Raw genomic sequence first — 18,734 nt, 5'->3', positions numbered from 1 at the left:
CTTAACAAACCATTGTTCCCAGGACTTTTTGGGTGTGGGTGGGAGGAGATGTGCTTTACATGTGCGGTGTGCAGGCATCTCCCAGCACATGTGTGTGGGCATTCAAGACTAACTCTTATGCTTTTCTTCCTTAGACCAGCTTGACGTTGAAAAAGAGGTTCTCTGCGTTGAGGAACACACGCCATTTCACAGCGAAGCAGAACACGGGCCGAATGGTCACTCTGTCATTGCATTTGATGAAGTCAGACTGGCTTTGCAAAGGAGCTTTCCCCTGAAGCCAGTTGGTTGCCTGCCTCTGGCTGGCTGGCGGCTTGGCACCAGCAAAACACAAAGAGACAGCCCCATGCAACCTCACACCCAAAGATTTCTGCCCATGCTTCAGACATGCAGCCCTAAGAGCAGCTCAGACTCCCACTCTAGGCCCCTCTGCCCCAGTCTTCCTCCTGATGTAGGCTACAGGATCTGGGAAGTCTGATCCAGCTTTGAGGTGTGGTTCCATATGGCCGTTAGTACTGTTGTGCTTTTGCCAGAGAGCCACGTGGTAAGGAAGATCTCCAAGCACGCTTCCTAGGGGGTCCTCTTTAATCCTCAAATGTGCCCACAAAGGCATGAACCAGCACCCTCATGCCACAGCTGCCTCTGGAGTGACCCTCCCTCCGGTAAGAGGCATGCCTCACAGCTGAGTGCCTGGTTGTTTGTGTAGGGCGGAGGCTGGGAATCTTGTGGGCTCCCAGATATTGCCAGAGCCAATGGCCTTCTGGTCTAGTGAATTTGAGGTTCTTGGTTTCTCTCCCTCTGCCCCCTTTTGCCTGGAAAAGCACTTTGGCAGATTCCTTTGGAGGATTTGGGTGTGACAAGCTGTAGCAGCGCACTGAATAAAACAACTCTGAGAAGCTGAAACACCAGGCTGTTTTCTTTTCTAATAAAAATATTCACTGTGCAGTTCACAGGCACAAAACACAATGTTGATATTGTCCAGGAAATGGGTTTTCAGTTGGAGGGCAAGGGTTGCGTGAGAGCATGTTGTGCGGGATAACCAGTCTCATATAACCAACATGCTTCAGTCTAATTAGTGCATGAAGGGGTTAACACCATAGAGTAAGCTGTCCTGCCATCTTAGCCATGTCTCTTCCCCTTACCTTGGGAGTGAGTTCTGATCTATTCTGGTATTCACTTCTTCAGTGTTTAATGTACCGTAGGTTTTTCCTGATTTTATGGTTTTATCTTTCTGTAAACGGCTTTGATGTTTCTTACCATCTGGTAGTGTATAAGTTTTATGAAATAAATAAATAATTTCGAATAAATAAATAGGAAGCTGTAAAACCACAACCTCCGAAATGAAAGCTACTGTGCCTCCAGACGGATGTTTTTGCCTGGAAGGGGGCCGTATTCTGCAATGTGCTATCGATGCAATAATAGTGCAGCTTTCTAATGGACTGTCCACGCAAACATCATTCTGCTTTCTCAGTTGCTCTGCAATGCTTCGCCAGGGTTACCACATCATGGCCCCCTGGGGGTGCGCTCCTGTGTTGTAGCTCAGCAAAAGCAGGGCAAAATTCCTCTAGTATGGCTCACAGTGAGTGGTGCTGAGAGTTGGGAGAGATCTCGGAGGCCAAAGAGTTTGCTTTTCTGCTCAGTACAGGGGATCTTGCCAGCTCTTCACCCCTGACTGGCCGAAGATGCCCATCTCTCATCCATGCAGCTCCACAGCGTGCCTGGATGATGACTCAGATGGAGCTGGACACACCATTCCTGAAGGATGCAATAATATTGCAATTGTGGTGGACCAACTACATGCCAACAGGATGTCGGACTGAATGGGCCTTGGCCTGACCCAGCAAGGCTCTTCAAATGCGCTTATGTTCCCCTGACTTTGGGGACGCCTTGCAGGAGTCTCACCCGTCTCATGGCTATTCTTCTACTGTGGACCAGTTCGACAAGATCTCCCCCGAAAGCAGGTGCACCATCCAGAACATGCTGGCGCTGTGCCTGAAGAAGAAAGCGAACACAGACCAGGAGGCAGGGACTTCTAGGGGAAGCGAGGCCTTCATGCGGGAAGCCTTGACTCCTCACGTGCTCCCTGGGATCAGCTTCGACCCCACCACCCAGTCTTCTGCTGGTGTCACTCTTCCACCTGGCCCAGAACAGGAGGCTCCTTCCCAACACGCAGAATGGCTTGCACATGATCGATGGGCCTGTGCTCACTGTGACATAGGCAGGGCCGGATTTATGTATAGGCTAAGTAGGCTGAAGCCTAGGGCCTCTAGATCTAGGGGGCCTCGCCAGCCTGCCCGCTCCCCAGCGCCGCAGACAGTCTTCCCTCTCCCCAAATTGCAAACCCAAGACTTCATGCAGGGCATTTCTCCCCCATTTCAATGACATTTTGCTTCAAAAGGAAAGGTGGACTTGGAGAAGGCAAGCAAAATGCGAGGGAGATAGTGAAAGATACAGGAAATTGAATGCAGATTTCCAAAAAATAGCAGGGAGAGACAAGAGGGCCTTCTTAAACGAGCAATGCAAAGAAATAGAGGAAAACAACAGAATGGGAAGAACCAGAGATCTGTTCAAGAAAACTGGAGCTATGAAAGGACCATTTCATACAAAGAGTACCATAATAAAGGACAAAGGTGGAAAGGACCTAACAGAAGCAGAAGATGTCAAGAAGAGGTGGCAAGAATACACAGAGGAATTATACCAGAAAGATATGGATGTCTCATACACCCCAGGTAGTGTGGTTGCTGACCTTGAGCCTGACATCCTGGAGAGCAAAGTCAAATGGGCCTTAGAAAGCACTGCTAATAACAAGGCCAGTGGAAGTGATGATATTCTAGCTGAACTATTAAATTTTGTTAAAGATGATGCTGTTAAGGTGCTACACTCAATATGCCAGCAAGTTTGGAAAACTCAGCTGTGGCCAGAGGATTGGAGAAGATCAGTCTACCTCCTTTAGAGGAAAAGGCCTTGAGGGGAGGACCTGTTGCCTCCACAATCCTTCGTAAACATGCATAAGCTGAGAGGCAATTGTCCGACAAATGTGGTGCTGTGCGGAGGCAGGAACATTTTCCTGCAGTTAAGTATTTTCTAAGTTCCTTTCCCGAAACGTCCCCAAACGGTTCTGAAGCCTCTCTAACCTCAGAAGTCTTTTCCTCTTTCCGGAATTCTGGGATTCGAGGATAACTTCATGGAGAAGGAAAGAAACCTGCAGAATCAGCAAATGAGTGCCCGCCGGGAGCCTCCACCCCCACCGCTGCCACCAAGCAGGCTGTAAGTTGCCTTAGAGGTGTACTGTGCCCTCCCGCCTCCTTGCTTTTAAGGACTACTTGTGTTCTGTTCTCATCTCCCTGAGGCGTATCCGTGACAAGGAGAGCATGAGCAAGAAGCAACCCCAATGACGCACACTATGCGCAAGCTCTTTGTGCCTTCCACACATACGCAGTCCGGACAGAGAGAGGGACTCATCAAGCACGTCCTCGCCAAGAGAGAGAAGGAATATGTCAACACCCAGAATTTCAGGTCAGATCATGCAAAAGTGCAAAGACCAGTGGAACCTGTATCAGAGTTGGGGCTGGAGAAAGCGACATCTACATGACAGCTTTATTGTTGGGTGCCAGGCAAAGTCTGTCCTGTTCACTCAGGCCACATGGGTGGGTAATTGAAAGTATTAGTTGTGGTGGGCAATTTTCCTTGGTGCCACATACTGAACCGTGGCTTCATATTATGAGCAGAACGGCAGCCTCTCCTCCAGGTTTGCACACCTCTCCCCCACCCCAAGCCTATTGGGAAGCTTCCACTTGGATTTTAAATTAACCACAGTTTGGTGTGTCCAGATCCTATGGTGGTTCATTTTACCAGCTTTGTAAACCCACGATTGGAAGTTGGCTTGTTTCAATGAGCCATGGTTCAAATGAAGCGGTTTGTGCAGCTTCAGACATTGTGACAAGATGCAGTTAATCCAAAACTGAAGCAAAACCTTTGGAACTCCTCCTAAAAGCTGTGCTGGAGGACAGGGAGGTGTGACCCCCCCCCCAACACTTGGTGTGGGTCATCCTTATAATGCTAAGCTTACTACTTCAAACAAAGTTTTTGAGTTTTTGCGTTGGTTATTTCCTCGTACTGTTAGTAGTAAGGTAAAGGTAAAGGGACCCCTGACCATGAGGTCCAGTCGTGGCCGACTATGGGGTTGCGGTGCTCATCTCACTTTATTGGCCGAGGGAGCCAGCGTGCAGCTTGCGGGTCATGTGGCCAGCATGACTAAGCCTCTTCTGGCGAACCAGAGCAGCGCATGGAAACGCCATTTACCTTCCCGCCGGAGCGGCACTTATTGATCTACTTGCACTTGGACGTGCTTTCGAACTGCTAGGTTGGCAGGGGCAGGGACCGAGCAACGGGAGCTCACCCCGTCGTGAGGATTTGAACCGCAGACCTTCTGATCTGCAAGTCCTAGGCTCTGTGGTTTAACACACAGCGCCACCCGTGTCCCACTGTTAGTAGTACCCAGTGGCCATTTGTTTTTCATGTCTGCTTTTATGATATGTTTATCAGTATGTGGTTAGCAGCTTTAGATGCTACTGTTTTACAGAGGCTGTTTAGCTTGCTCTTTTTACCCCTTTACTAGACAGGCTGTATTTCTGTGCTGTTTTCAGAGTCGGGAATGCCCATTCCTTCATGGCCAGCATGGAAACACAGAAGGCTAGCCATTTAGGAGGTTTGCAAAGAGGACAAGGGTGTTACGGGGTAATCTTCTAGCAAACAAGCTTGGCACAGCAGATCTGAGAGGTGGTTTTCTGCTCCCGGAAAGCCAGCCTGGAAACCAGGTTGCCAGGTGAAGGAAGAATGGAGAGATCAACCAACTCACTTGCCTTCAAAGAATTTCTGGTTGCCTGTGGCTACTGGGATAGTGCTTAGATATCAGGCTGGCTGACACATCTTTAAAAATACAAGGGAAAAGCTTTTTTTCTTTCATTAGCAAAGCTCCTTTGGGGCCCCGAATAGCTAAGCTGAGGAAGAAGTGGCTGGTATTACTTGTTTGTTCTTGGTCCTGATCTTGCCTGCCCTTGCACACTCCTGTTGTCTTTGCATATTTAACCAGCACGTCTGTTCCGATTGGAGTCCTATTCCTGCAGTTCCACATCCTTCTCTTTGGCACTTGGGCATTCGGTTCCAGGAGCTGGACCTGAGCACAGAGGCTTTCTTCTACTTGGACTCGACAAAGGAGCAAGAGTGGCTGACAGCTGTGGAAAAGGCTTTGCGTTCCAATTCCAAGTACAAGAAAGTAAGTCCAACCCCACCCATTTCTTCAGCAGCCAGACAACTGTCAGGAGCTGGAGTGAGGAGGAGGAGGAGGTCAGCAAGAAAAAACACCTGGTGTCAGTGGTGTTTTATTCAAAAGAAGCCAACATTCTTTATTCAAAGAAACCCAAACCGTGCAGGCCTCGTGATCAGAGAAACCTTTCCCAACAGGTCTTGCCCCAGTGAGGTAGTTGTGAAGGCTGAAGGTTGCTACCCTCCCACCACTCTCTGAAGTCTCCTCCTCCCCCTGGTCCTTCCCAAGAAACCTGAGACTCTGACACCTTGCCTGTCTTTGCTCCATCCTCTTAATTTCTCTGTGTTCTGGGAGACCAGCAGGGAGGGGAGCTGATCGCAGCAGGATGGGGAGACCCCCTGGCTTCTTCAGCAGCCTGCCTGATCTCTGCCTCTTGACCCCCGCCTCCAGCCTCCACTTCTGCCTCGGATTCTGGGCTGCTGTTTGCCACAGAATCTTCCTGCCCTCTTGCCTCTTCAGTTTCCAACACCTCCTCTTGCTCACAGTCTGCTCCCTCTTCTCCCTCTGACGACCCCCCACCACTTCCCTGGCTCTGAGCCTTCTTCCCTTGGGGGATCCCCAGTTGGCGCCCCCTGCCACTCCTATCTGCATCCAGCCGGCCCAGGACAGCAAGCAATGAACAGAGCTGGTAGACATCCCAGTACCTTGCATCTTCTAGGTGCAGCTGGTCCGTCTAGTCGGAATGATGTTGCTCATCTTTGTCTGGAAGGACCAGCTCAGCCGCATCAAGGAAGTGATGAGGGAGACAGTTGGCACAGGCATCATGGGGAAGATGGGGAGTAGACCCTGACAGCGGAATTCCCTACGTCTATCTTTCTGTCTGTCTATCTGTTTTTCTAATCTCTGCCAACCAGTTTCCCCCTCTTTCCTGCTTGCTCACTAACAGCCATCTTTGCTCCGCCCCTGCAGGGTAACAAGGGGTGTGTGGCCATGAGGTTTGTCTTCAACAATACCAGCTTCTGCATGGTCAATTCCCACCTTGCTGCCCACGTGGAAGACTTTGAGCGCCGAAATCAGGATTACAAAGATGTAACTTGTTGGTCTCTGCTATCTGGAGAAGCAAATTGAGTCATGTTTCTGTAACTTTCCTGCCTGTGTGTAGCTCAGGGTAGGCAGCATTTGTTGTTGTTTAGTCGTTTAGTCATGTCCGCCTCTTCATGACCCTCTGGACCAGAGCACGCCAGGCACTCCTGTCTTCCACTGCCTCCCACAGTTTGGTCAAACTCATGCTGGTAGCTTCGAGAACACTGTCCCACCATCTCGTCCTCTGTCGTCCCATTCTCCTTGTGCCCTCCATCTTTCCCAACATCAGAGTCTTTTCCAGGGAGTCTTCTCTTCTCATGAGGTGGGAGTTTACTATAGATCCCCAAGCCAAACGGGAGTTTACTATAGATCCCCAAGCCAAACGGAGGACATAGATGATGCCTTCCTGGAACAGATGGCCAAGCATGCAAAAGGAAGGGAGATAGTAGTAATGGGGGACTTCAATTACCCGGATATTTGTTGGATGTCAAACTCAGCCAAGAGCATAAGGTCAAACAGATTCCTCACTGGCCTTGCAGACAACTTCATTGTCCAGAAAGTGGGAGAAGCAACAAGAGGAACAGCCATTTTAGATCTGGTCCTAACCAATGTTGATGAGCTGGTTAGTGGGGTAGAAGTGGAAGGATCATTAGGCGCGAGTGATCATGCTCTTCTGAAGTTTACTATACAGCGGAAAGGAGCAGCCAAGCATACTAGGACTCAATTTCTTGACTTTAAGAAAGCCGACTTCATAAAACTTAGGGAAGTGTTGGGTGAGATCCCATGGACAGTAATACTAAAAGGAAAGGGAGTTCATGATGGCTGGGAGTTTGTTAAGAGGGAGATAGTAAAAGCACAACGTCAGGCAATACCAATGAGACGGAAACATGGAAGGTGCCTAAAGAAGCCAGGGTGGCTATCTAAAGAACTTTTAACTGAGTTAAGATTAAAAAAGGATGTGTACAAAAAATGGAAAAGGGGGGAAACCACCAAAGAGGAATTCAAACAAATAGCCAGCACGTGTAGACACAAAGTCAGAAAAGCTAAAGCACAGAATGAACTCAGGCTTGCTAGAGAGGTTAAAAGCAACAAAAAAGGCTTTTATGGGTATGTTCGTAGCAAAAGGAAGAACAAAGAAACAGTGGGGTCACTCAGAGGAGAAGATGGTGAAATGCAAACAGGGGACACAGAAAGGGCTGAACTCCTCAATGCCTTCTTTGCCTCAGTCTTCTCCGATAAAGAAAACAATGCCCAACCTGAAGAATTTGGAGCAAATGATTCAGCAAAGGAAACACAGCCCAGAATAACTAAGGAGATAGTACAAGAATACTTGGCTAGTTTAGATGTATTCAAGTCTCCAGGGCCAGATGAACTGCATCCAAGAGTATTAAAAGAACTGGCAGATGTGCTCTCAGAACCACTGGCAGTCATCTTTGAGAATTCCTGGAGAACAGGAGAAGTCCCGGCAGACTGGAGGAGGGCAAATGTTGTCCCTATTTTCAAAAAGGGGAAAAGAGAGGACCCAAATAATTACCGCCCAGTCAGTCTGACATCAATACCAGGGAAGATTCTGGAGCAGATCATTAAGCAAACAGTCTGTGAGCACCTAGAAAGGAATGCTGTGATCACCAATAGTCAGCATGGATTTCTGAAAAATAAGTCATGTCAGACTAACCTGATCTCGTTTTTTGACAGAATTACAAGCCTGGTAGATGAAGGGAACTCAGTGGATATAGCCTACCTTGATTTCAGTAAGGCATTTGACAAGGTACCCCATGATATTCTTGTAAAGAAGCTGGTAAAATGTGGTCTTGACTATGCTACCACTCAGTGGATTTCATAGAATCATAGAGTTGGAAGAGACCACAAGGGCCATCGAGTCCAACCCCCTGCCAAGCAGGATTTGTAACTGGCTGACTGACTGAACTCAAAGGGTGCTCATCAATGGTTCCTCTTCATCCTGGAGAAGAGTGACTAGTGGGGTGCCACAGGGTTCTGTCTTGGGCTCAGTCTTATTCAACATCTTTATCAACGACTTGGATGATGGACTCAAGGGCATCCTGATCAAATTTGCAGATGACACCAAACTGGGAGGGGTGGCTAACACCCCAGAGGACAGGATCACACTTCAAAACGACCTTGACAGATTAGAAAACTGGGCCAAAACAAACAAGATGAATTTTAACAGGGAGAAATGTAAAGTATTGCACTTGGGCAAAAAAAATGAGAGGCACAAATATAAGATGGGTGACACCTGGCTTGAGAGCAGTACATGTGAAAAGGATCTAGGAGTCTTGGTTGACCACAAACTTGACATGAGCCAACAGTGTGACGCGGCAGCTAAAAAAGCCAATGCAATTCTTGGCCTCATCAATAGGAGTATAGCATTTAGATCAAGGGAAGTAATAGTGCCACTGTATTCTGCTCTGGTCAGACCTCACCTGGAGTACTGTGTCCAGTTCTGGGCACCACAATTCAAGAAGGACACTGACAAACTGGAACGTGTCCAGAGGAGGGCAACCAAAATGGTCAAAGGCCTGGATACGATGCCTTATGAGGAACGGCTAAGGGAGCTGGGCATGTTTAGCCTGGAGAAGAGGAGGTTAAGGGGTGATATATGATAGCCATGTTCAAATATATAAAAGGATGTCACATAAAGGAGGGAGAAAGGTTGTTTTCTGCTGCTCCAGAGAAGCGGACACGGAGCAATGGAGCCAAACTACAAGAAAGAAGATTCCACCTAAACATTAGGAAGAACTTCCTGACAGTAAGAGCTGTTCGACAGTGGAATTTGCTGCCAAGGAGTGTGGTGGAGTCTCCTACTTTGGAGGTCTTTAAGCAGAGGCTTGACAACCATATGTCAGGAGTGCTCTGATGGTGTTTCCTGCTTGGCAGGGGGTTGGACTCGATGGCCCTTGTGGTCTCTTCCAACTCTATGATTCTATGATTCTATGATTCTATGATTCTATGATTCTATGATTCTATGATTCTATGATTCTATGATTCTATGATTCTATGATTCTAGGTGGCCAAAGTATTGGAGCCTCAGCTTCACGATCTGTCCTTCCAGTGAGCACTCAGGGCTGATTTCCTTCAGAATGGATAGGTTTGATATTCTTGCAGTCCTTGGGACTCTCAAGAGAAGCAAAAAGAAATGGATATTGATTGATTTTAAAAAATGAATGGAGTATGTAAAATCTCTCAGGAAAAACAGTGAATGTTGAACTATAAGATAACGGATCAGGAGGTGGAAGGGGCTATCCAAAACATGCAATTAGGCAAATCTCCAGGACCAGATGGTTTGACTTCAAGATATTACAGATCTTTGAAAGAATGGTTAATACAACCATTAAAGGAAGTCTGCAATGAAATATTGGAAGGAAGACGGGCACCAGAGTCGTGGAAGGAAGCTTACATTACACTTATACCGAAAACAGAGACTGAAAAGACACAGCTCAAGAACTACCGCCCTATATCGCTGCTTAATGTGGATTACAAAATCTTCACAGATATTTTGGCTAAAAGATTAAAAAAAGGTGTTAGCAGAAGAAATTCACACAGATCAAGCGGGCTTTCTCCCGGGCAGACATCTGTCTGACAATATGAGGAATATAATTAATATTCTAGAAAAACTACAAGTGAATATTAATACTAAAGCAGTCTTGATATTTGTGGATGCAGAGAAAGCCTTCAACAATATTTCTTGGAGTTTTATGAAGAAGAATCTACAGGGGATGGGGGTAGGGCAAGGTTTTGAAAATGGTATAGGTGCAATTTATTCAGAAGAAAAGGCAAAATTAATTGTGAATAATGTGATCACAGAAGAGTTTAAGATTGAAAAAGGGACATGACAAGGTTGCCCAATTTCTCCATTGCTTTTTATATCGGTCCTAGAGGTTTTGCTAAATATGATTAGAAAGGACCAAGAGGTTAAAGGTATACAGGTGGGAGCTAAACAGTATAAACTGAAAGCATTTGCTGATAATTTAGTATTGACTCTACGGGAGACAGAACCTAGTACTAAAAGGGTATTGGAACTGATTCAAGAATTTGGACAGGTTGCAGGTTTCAAGTTGAATAAGATGAAAACCAAGGTTTTAGAGAAAAATTTAACTATGAATGAGAGAGAGAAGTTTCAAAAGGAGACAGGACTAACATTGGTTAAAAAAGTGAAATACTTAGGGGTTAACACGACTGCTAAAAATGTGAACTTATTCAAGGATAATTATGAAAAATGTTGGACTGAAGTGAAAAAGGATTTAGAAGTATGGACAAATTTGAAGTTATCATTGTTAGGCCGAATTGCTGTGATAAAAATGAATGTGCTGCCAAGGATGTTATTTTTGTTTCAAACATTGCAAATTTTGGATAAGATGGATTGTTTCAAGAAGTGGCAGAAGGATATTTCTAGATTTGTTTGTCAGGGCAAGAAGCCTCAAATAAAATTTAAGATATTAACGGATGCTAAAGAAAGAGGGGGATTTGCCCTGCCAGACCTTAAACTTTATTATGAATCAGCTGCTTTTTGTTGGTTGAGAGAATGGCTGCTTCTTGAAAATACGGAAGTTTTGGATTTAGAAGGTTTTAACAATGTATTTGGTTGGCATGCATACTTGTGGTATGATAAGGTAAAAGCACACAAAGCATTTAAAAATCACATTGTTAGAAAAGCATTGCTTAATTTTTGGAGAAGATATAAAGATTTGTTAGGGGGGGAAAACCCCAAGATGGTTGTCACCAATGGAAGCGAAGGCACAGAAAAAACTCCATATGGAGGCCAAATGGCTGAAATATTGGGAAATTCTGGAGCAAGAGGGAGATAGATTAAAACTGCAGAGTTTTGAAAAATTTAAAAATAGAGTGCGAGACTGGTTTCATTATTATCAAATAATGGAGGCATTTAATTTGGACAAAAAATTAGGCTTCTAGGTAGAAAAATCAAAATTGGAAACAGAACTGTTAGATCCTAAAGTCAAGAATCTGTCAAGAATGTATAACTTGCTGTTGAAATGGAACACTCAGGATGAAACAGTGAAATCAGCTATGATTAAATGGGCACAAGATGTTGGACATAACATATTGATGGCTGACTGGGAACAGTTATGGACCACAGGTATGACGTTTACGGCATGTAATGCCTTAAGAGAAAATTTAATGAAAATGATTTATAGGTGGTACATGACACCAGTTAAGCTTGGAAAAATCTACCATTTAATAATAATAATAATAAATTTTATTTATATCCCGCCCTCCCCAGCCGAAGCTGGGCTCAGGGCGGCTAACAACAATCAAAATAGTCCAACATTCTAAAACATTCATTATAAAATTAAATAAATCAAATTAAAATCAAATTAATAGCAACCATCAAGCAAAATTTTGTGCAGATTGCCAGAGGAGGGGGTCGGGCTGCGCCCTGACAAAAGGCCTGTCGGAACAGCTCTGTCTTGCAGGCCCTGCGGAAGGATGTCAGGTCCTGCAGGGCCCTAGTCTCTTGTGACAGAGCGTTCCACCAGATTGGAGCCGCGGCCGAGAAAGCCCTGGCTCTAGTTGAGGCCAACCTAACCTCTCTGTGGCCTGGGATCTTTAGGGTGTTTTTATTTGCAGACCGTAAATTTCTCTGTGGGACATACCAGGAGAGGCGGTCCCGTAGGTACGAGGGTCCTAGGCCGTATAGGGCTTTAAAGGTTAAAACCAGCACCTTAAACCTGATCCTGTACTCCACCGGGAGCCAGTGCAGCTGGTATAGTACCGGATGGCTATGATCTCGCAGCGAAGACCCCATAAGGAGTCTCGCCGCGGCATTCTGCACCCGCTGGAGTTTCTGGGTCAGTCTCAAGGGCAGCCCCACGTAGAGCGAGTTACAATAATCCAGTCTGGAGGTGACCGTCGCATGGATCACAGTGGCTAGGTCAGGGTGAGAGAGATAAGGAGCCAACTGCTTAGCTTGGCGGAGATGAAAAAATGCCGCCTTTGTTATAGCTGTAATCTGTGCTGCCATAGAGAGGGAGGTATCGAAGATTACACCCAAACTCTTAACGGACGATGCTGGCACTAATTGCACCCCCGCAAGAGATGGGAGTTGCCCCCTCAATCCCATATCGCTCCGTCCCAGCCAGAGGACCTCTGTCTTCAAAGGATTTAACTTCAACCGGCTCCCACGTAACCATCCAGCCACAGCTTCCAGACATCTGGTCAGTGTATCTGGGGCCGAGTCAGGATGGCCATCCATCAACAGATAGAGTTGGGTGTCATCGGCATACTGATGGCAACCCAGCCCAAAACTCTGGACAAGCTGGGCGAGGGGGCGCATAAAGATGTTAAAAAGCATCGGGGAGAGAATCGCACCCTGAGGCACTCCACACACCAAGGAGTGGCGCGATGACACTTCCCCCCCAAGCGCCACCCTCTGTCCCCGACTGGAGAGAAACGAGCGCAGCCATTGAAGGACTGTGCCCTGGATCCCCACGTCGGCAAGGCGGTGGTCCAGGAGTTCGTGATCGACCATGTCGAAGGCTGCTGACAGGTCTAGAAGAATCAGCAGCCCCGACCCGCCTCGATCCAGCTGCCTACGGAGATCATCTGTTAGGGCGACCAGAGCCGTCTCGGTCCCATGACCAGCACGGAAGCCGGACTGGAATGGATCGAGAGCAGATGTTTCATCCAGAAACCTACCAAGCTGTTCAGCAACCGCTCTCTCAATCACCTTACCCAGGAATGGAAGATTCGAAACCGGGCGGTAATTGGATAGATCTAAAGGATCTAATGATGTTTTCTTTAAGAGCGGACGCACCACTGCCTCCTTCAGTTCCTCTGGGAATATCCCAGTGCCAAGGGACAAATTGATGATATCACCCAGGGGGGCCCGCACCTCGTCTGGACACGCTCTAATCAGCCAGGACGGGCACGGGTCAAGAGGACAAGTGGTGGGCTTTCCAGCTTGGAGGAGTCTGTCCACATCGGCTGGGGATATCCGGTCAAAGTGGTCCAATACTGGACCCGAGGACAGTCGAGGGGCCTCCATTTGCCCGATAATAAATGTTGGAAATGTAATGAGACTGAAGGTATATTTTTTCACCTTTGGTGGACGTGCCCAATGATTAAGGCATTCTGGGAGATGATTTATAATGAAATGAAAAAGGTATTTACCTTCCTTAAGAAACAGGAGGCCTTTCTCCTGGGCATGGTCGGCCAATTGGTGCTAAAGAAGGACAGAACTTTTTTTATGTATGCAACAACAGCAGCAAGAATACTCATCGCAAAATATTGGAAGACACAAGATTTACCCATCAGGGAAGAATGGCAGATGAAGGTGATGGACTATATGGAACTGGCGGAAATGACTGGCAGAATCTGAGACCAGGGAGAAGAGTCGGTGGAAGAAGACTGGAAAAAGTTTAAAGACTATTTATAGAAATACTGTAAAATTAATGAATGTTAGAAAAATGTTGGAATGATGTTATATGGCTTTAGTAGAAATGTTACAAGGAATTAAGTATAAATAGATTAATAGAGCATTAAAGGGAAAATAAGGTTAGAATGTGTTAAGACAATTATAGGATAGAAAACAGAGGAAGATGGAAAGGAATTGCTGAAACAATTAACAGAAGTGGAACACAAAAAGGGAGGTGTGAGGAGGTCGTGGAAATTAGTGAAAGAAAGATAAGATATTGAAATTGGATTGTGTTTTAAATGGTTTTTGTTTTGTTTTGTTAGATGTATGTTAGTGTTTTGCAGTGTTTTTTGTGTGTGTATTGTATTGTCGTATGTTTTTTCTTTTTTGGTTTTTTGTAGTGTTGTGTTTAATTTGTTGGAAAATTAATAAATATTATTATAAAAATAAAAAAATAAAAGAATTGGCCTTGCTGACTGGGGCTCATGAGAGTTCCACTTCAGCAACACCAGGAGGGTGCAGTGTCGGCGATCCCTGCTGCTGCAGCTGCAACACTAAGGTTTCTACTAGAGCAGCCAGTAGAGAGCAACATAAACCGAGTGGCAGAGATGTATTAGAATAGATTATAGCAAATGTAGGCAACTTCTCCAGTGATCGGGGTGGGAGTTGCAGTTTGTTAAGGGCAGTAACGCAAAAGCAGAGCGGCCATTTTGCATGGAGAAGGTTCCAGGCTCAGTCACCAGTGTGTGCAGATCGGGCTGGGCATGATCTCTGCCTGAAAGCTGCTGCCAGTCCATGTAGTCAGTCCTGAGCTTGATGGGTCAATGGTCTGCCTCAATATAAGGTAGCTTCCTATGTTCCTGTGTACTACAGCAGGGTTTGGAGGGCCACAAGCGCCCTGCCCATGAATTAAAGAACCAGGGGAAATTCTAAAAGTCTTTGCTGAAAGGACATCAAAGCAGGGGCCAGGTGAACCTCTTTGGGAGATTATTCTGAAAGGTCGGGTGCCATGACTGAAAAGGCCCTGCCATGCTTGAAAGAGCAGGAGTTCCCTGGGAAAGGGATTCTAGTCAGTGGAGAGGCAGTGCAAACATAAGTGGGCCTTCTTCTGGTACCCTTTTCCCAAACCTTGAAACACTTGAAAGGCCAAATGGGATGCTCTGAATTGGGCCTGGAAGCAGTTCAAGAGCCAGTCTAGTTAGGAGCAAAGAACATAGGATGACTGCGACTTCTACAAATGCTTTTTAAGGTTGCAGGTTTGTGCAACCTGAATTAGAAGCAAGTCCCAATTAAGTTGGAGGGTTGCCTTGGAATAAGTAGGACTGCTCTGCAATTTCCCAGTTAGAGGGCTTTCCTAGCTCAGCACACGCTCCAGATGTTGTTGGACTCCCATCAGCCCCAGCATAGCTGCTCTCCAGCAATATCTTCTTTTTTTTTAGATTTCTCTTTATTAATTTTCATACACACATATACACACATATGTACAGAAAATAAATTCTTCACGGGAAAAAAAACCAATAATAAGAACAACACAACTTAATTATAAGAAGCAGAAAAAAACACGAAACAAAACAAAGACAAACATGTAAATTACTGACTTCCCTCCATCTCAGTTTTGGGTTATGTAATACATTTTTTCCCGCAGTTTTTCTTTAAAACTTTGTGATCTTTGGATTTTTTAAATCTACTTCAATACAGGTTATGAATTTATTCCATTCTTTAATAAACTTTGTTTCTTTCTGGTCTCTATTTTTGTGTGTTAATTTTGCCAATTCTGAATATTCAAATAATTTACTTTGCCAATCTCTTACCGTTGGGATATTGTAGTAGATAGCCGTGTTGGTCTGTGTATCTGAAGAAGTGTGCATGCACACGAAAGCTCATACCAAGAACTAACTTAGTTGGTCTTTAAGGTGCTATTGGAAGGAATTTTTTTATTTTGACGTTGGGATATTGATTGATTTCCAATTTTGGGCGATTAAAATTCTAGCAGCTGTTGTTGCGTACTGGAATAAGGTCTAGTCCTCTTTCTTAATTTCATTACCAATCATTCCCAGAAGAAAATTATCAGGTTTTTTAACAAAAGTATATTTAAACTTTTTTTTAGTTCCTTATAAATGAGCTACCAGAAGTTCTTGATTTTTTCACAAGTCCACCACATGTGGTAAAACTACCTTCCTTGTTTTTACACCTCCAGCACATTTTATCTCCATTTACAGGGGTGATGTACCATCTGTATATCATTTTTTCCATGTTTTCTCTTAAGGCAACACAACCAGTGAACTTCATATCTTTATTCCAGAGCTTAATCCAACTATCGTATTCCAAATTATATCCCAGATCAATCGCCCATTTCACCATAACTTCTTTTATTTCCTCGTCCTTAGTATCCCATTCTAACAGTTGATTATACATTTTTGATAAGAGTTTTGAATTTCCTTCCAGTATTTCTATCTGGAATCTTGATTTTTTTTCGTTTATCCCAATCTTTTTATCTTCTGTCCACAGTGCATTAATTTGATGGAATTGTAACCAACTCGTTAATTTATCTCCTAGTTCTTCATACATTTTGATCTGCCAACCTTTTTCTGTTCTCACCAATAAATCTTCATATGTCCATCTCTTACCTTCTATGTTTGCTTTTTTAATTGTTAAGATATCTATTGGTGATAACACCAGGGAGTTTTCCTTTCAAGAAGATTTTTATTTCTTTCCCAAACCTCTAGCAGAGGTCCTCTAATGATGTGACTGGAGAATTATTTATGTACTTTTGCTTTATTATGCCACAAATATGCGTGCCAACCGAATCTGGTGTTAAAGCCTTCTAAATCTAATAGGTCTGTGGTTTTTATTACAATCCATTCTTTAATCCAACAGAGGCATGAGGCCTCGTAATACAATTTCAAATTCGGTACCGCAAAACCTCCTCTTTCTCTTCTATCTGTAAGCAATTTAAATTTAATTCTAGGCCTTTTCCCCTGCCAAATGAATTTAGATAAAATTTTCTGCCAATCTTTAAATACTTTGTTTCCTCTTATCACCGGAATATTTTGAAATACAAATAACAACTTTGGAAGTATATTCATCTTAATTGCGGCCATTCTTCCTGACCATGATAATTTTATTCTGTTCCATATATCTAAATCTTTTTTAATTTCTTTCCAGGTTGTTTCATAATTGTCCGTCATTAAATTTATGTTCTTCATAGTTAGCCAAATTCCCAGGTATTTTACTTTTTTTACCGCTTTAATTCCAATTTTAGCCTCCAGCTGGTTTTTCATAACTTCTTCCATGTTCTTCGTCATCATTTTAGTTTTTGATTTGTTTAACTTAAAACCCGATAACTTTCCAAATTCTTCTAACAATTCTGTCACCTTATGGACACTTTTTTGTGGATCTTCTAATGATACCATCAGATCATCAGCGTATGCTTTCAATTTGTATTCTTTTTTCCCCAATTTTAATTCCACGTATTTCTGGAGTTGTTCTTATCTTATTTGCTATAATTTCTAGTATCATTATAAATAAAAGAGGTGATAGAGGGCACCCTTGTCTCGTACCCTTTGAAATTTCGAAATAATCAGTTAAATCATTATTAATAATCAATTTTGCTTTCTGGCTTGAGTAAATAGCTTTTATCCCTTCCAGGAAGGCGCCCTCTATCCCTACTGTTTCTAGACATCTTACAAGGAATTGCCAAGATACATTATCGAAGGCCTTTTCGGCGTCAATAAAAATTAGTGCCGCAGGTATTTCATTCTTGGCCTCTAGATATTCAATGATGTTAATTATATGTCTTATGTTGTCTTTTAATTGTCTATTGGGTAAGAATCCGACTTGATCTGTATGGATGAGGTTTCTTAAACATTTCTTAAGACAGTTGGCCATTACTTCCGCAAATAATTTATAATCATTATTTAATAATGATATTGGTCTGTAGTTTTTCATATCTAATTTAGCTGTGTCTGGCTTAGATATTAATGTAATATAGGCTTCCTTCCAAGAGTCTGGTGTCTTTCCGCCGCTTAAGATGTTATTCGCTACTTCGCACAGCACCGGGGCTAAATATTCCTCTAGAACTTTGTAGTATTTAGCTGAAAGGCCATCAGGCCCTGGAGCCTTTCCTAATTTCATTCTTTTTATCGCATCCTGGATTTCTTCAATTTTTATAGGATTACTTAATTGTGTTATTTCTTCTTCTGTTAATACTTTTAGTCTATTTTCTTCTAAATATTTCTTTATTTCTGTGCAGTCTTCTTTTTCTCTTTTGTATAATTTTCCATAAAATTTGATGAAATTTTCCTTTATTTTCTTAGGTTCTTCCACAATTTGCTCTTCTATTCTTAATTTGTTGATCATATTTTGTTTTTTGTTTTTTCGTAATTGCCACGCTAGTAATTTTCCGGTTTTATTTGCTGATTCAAAGAATTTTTGCTTCCATATCTTGATTCTCCATTCTACTTCTTGGCCTACTAAATTTGAGTATTGCGTTTGTAATATTCTATAAGTTTGTTTAACCTGCTCCTCAGTTGGGTTTATTGCTAGTTTTCTTTCGCAATCTCTTAATTGATTGAGTATTTCTTCTTTTTTTTGCTCTCTTAACTTTTTCCTATGGTTGTTCTGATTAATTAAAAATCCTCTTAACACTGCCTTACTGGCATCCCAAACTATCTCTATATTAGTCTCTTTATTTAAATTCATCTCAAAATATTCTTTTAACGTTCTTTTGGCCTTCTCAATTATTTCCTCATTTTCAAATAGATAATCGTTCATTCTCCATCTGTATCTTCCTTGTAATCTGCTTTTTATCTCCAACGTTACTGAGCTATGATCTGAAAGAGTTCTGGGTTGGATTTCACATTTAAGTGCTCTTAATGTTAATTCTCTTGAGACCCATATTTGATCCAGCCTGGCCCAACTTTGGTGTGGTTCTGACAGGTGTGTATATTGTTTCGTTGTTGGATTTTTATGTCTCCAGATGTCTATCAGAGCTAGATT

The 18,734-nt window shown here is 43.7% G+C and overlaps 1 pseudogene across 1 annotated transcript in view; it reads left to right on the top strand.

Moving 5' to 3' along the window:
* The first annotated feature begins 608 nt into the window (after positions 1-608).
* LOC310697802 (inositol polyphosphate 5-phosphatase OCRL-like) overlaps positions 609-18,734 on the top strand; it is a 37,626-nt pseudogene continuing 19,500 nt past the window's right edge. Inside the window, exons 1-7 of the transcript in view lie at positions 609-659; positions 1,891-2,073; positions 3,137-3,264; positions 3,347-3,550; positions 5,090-5,272; positions 5,982-6,102; positions 6,210-6,352. The product of the transcript in view is annotated as an inositol polyphosphate 5-phosphatase OCRL-like (transcript). The remainder of the gene's footprint in view (positions 660-1,890; positions 2,074-3,136; positions 3,265-3,346; positions 3,551-5,089; positions 5,273-5,981; positions 6,103-6,209; positions 6,353-18,734) is intronic.

Source organism: Podarcis liolepis, assembly GCF_965112155.1.
Source record: "Podarcis liolepis genome assembly, chromosome: W".
NCBI lineage: Eukaryota > Metazoa > Chordata > Lepidosauria > Squamata > Lacertidae > Podarcis > Podarcis liolepis.
Note: the sequence above shows the minus strand (reverse complement) of the source record. Positions and strands in the feature narration are given on the sequence as shown.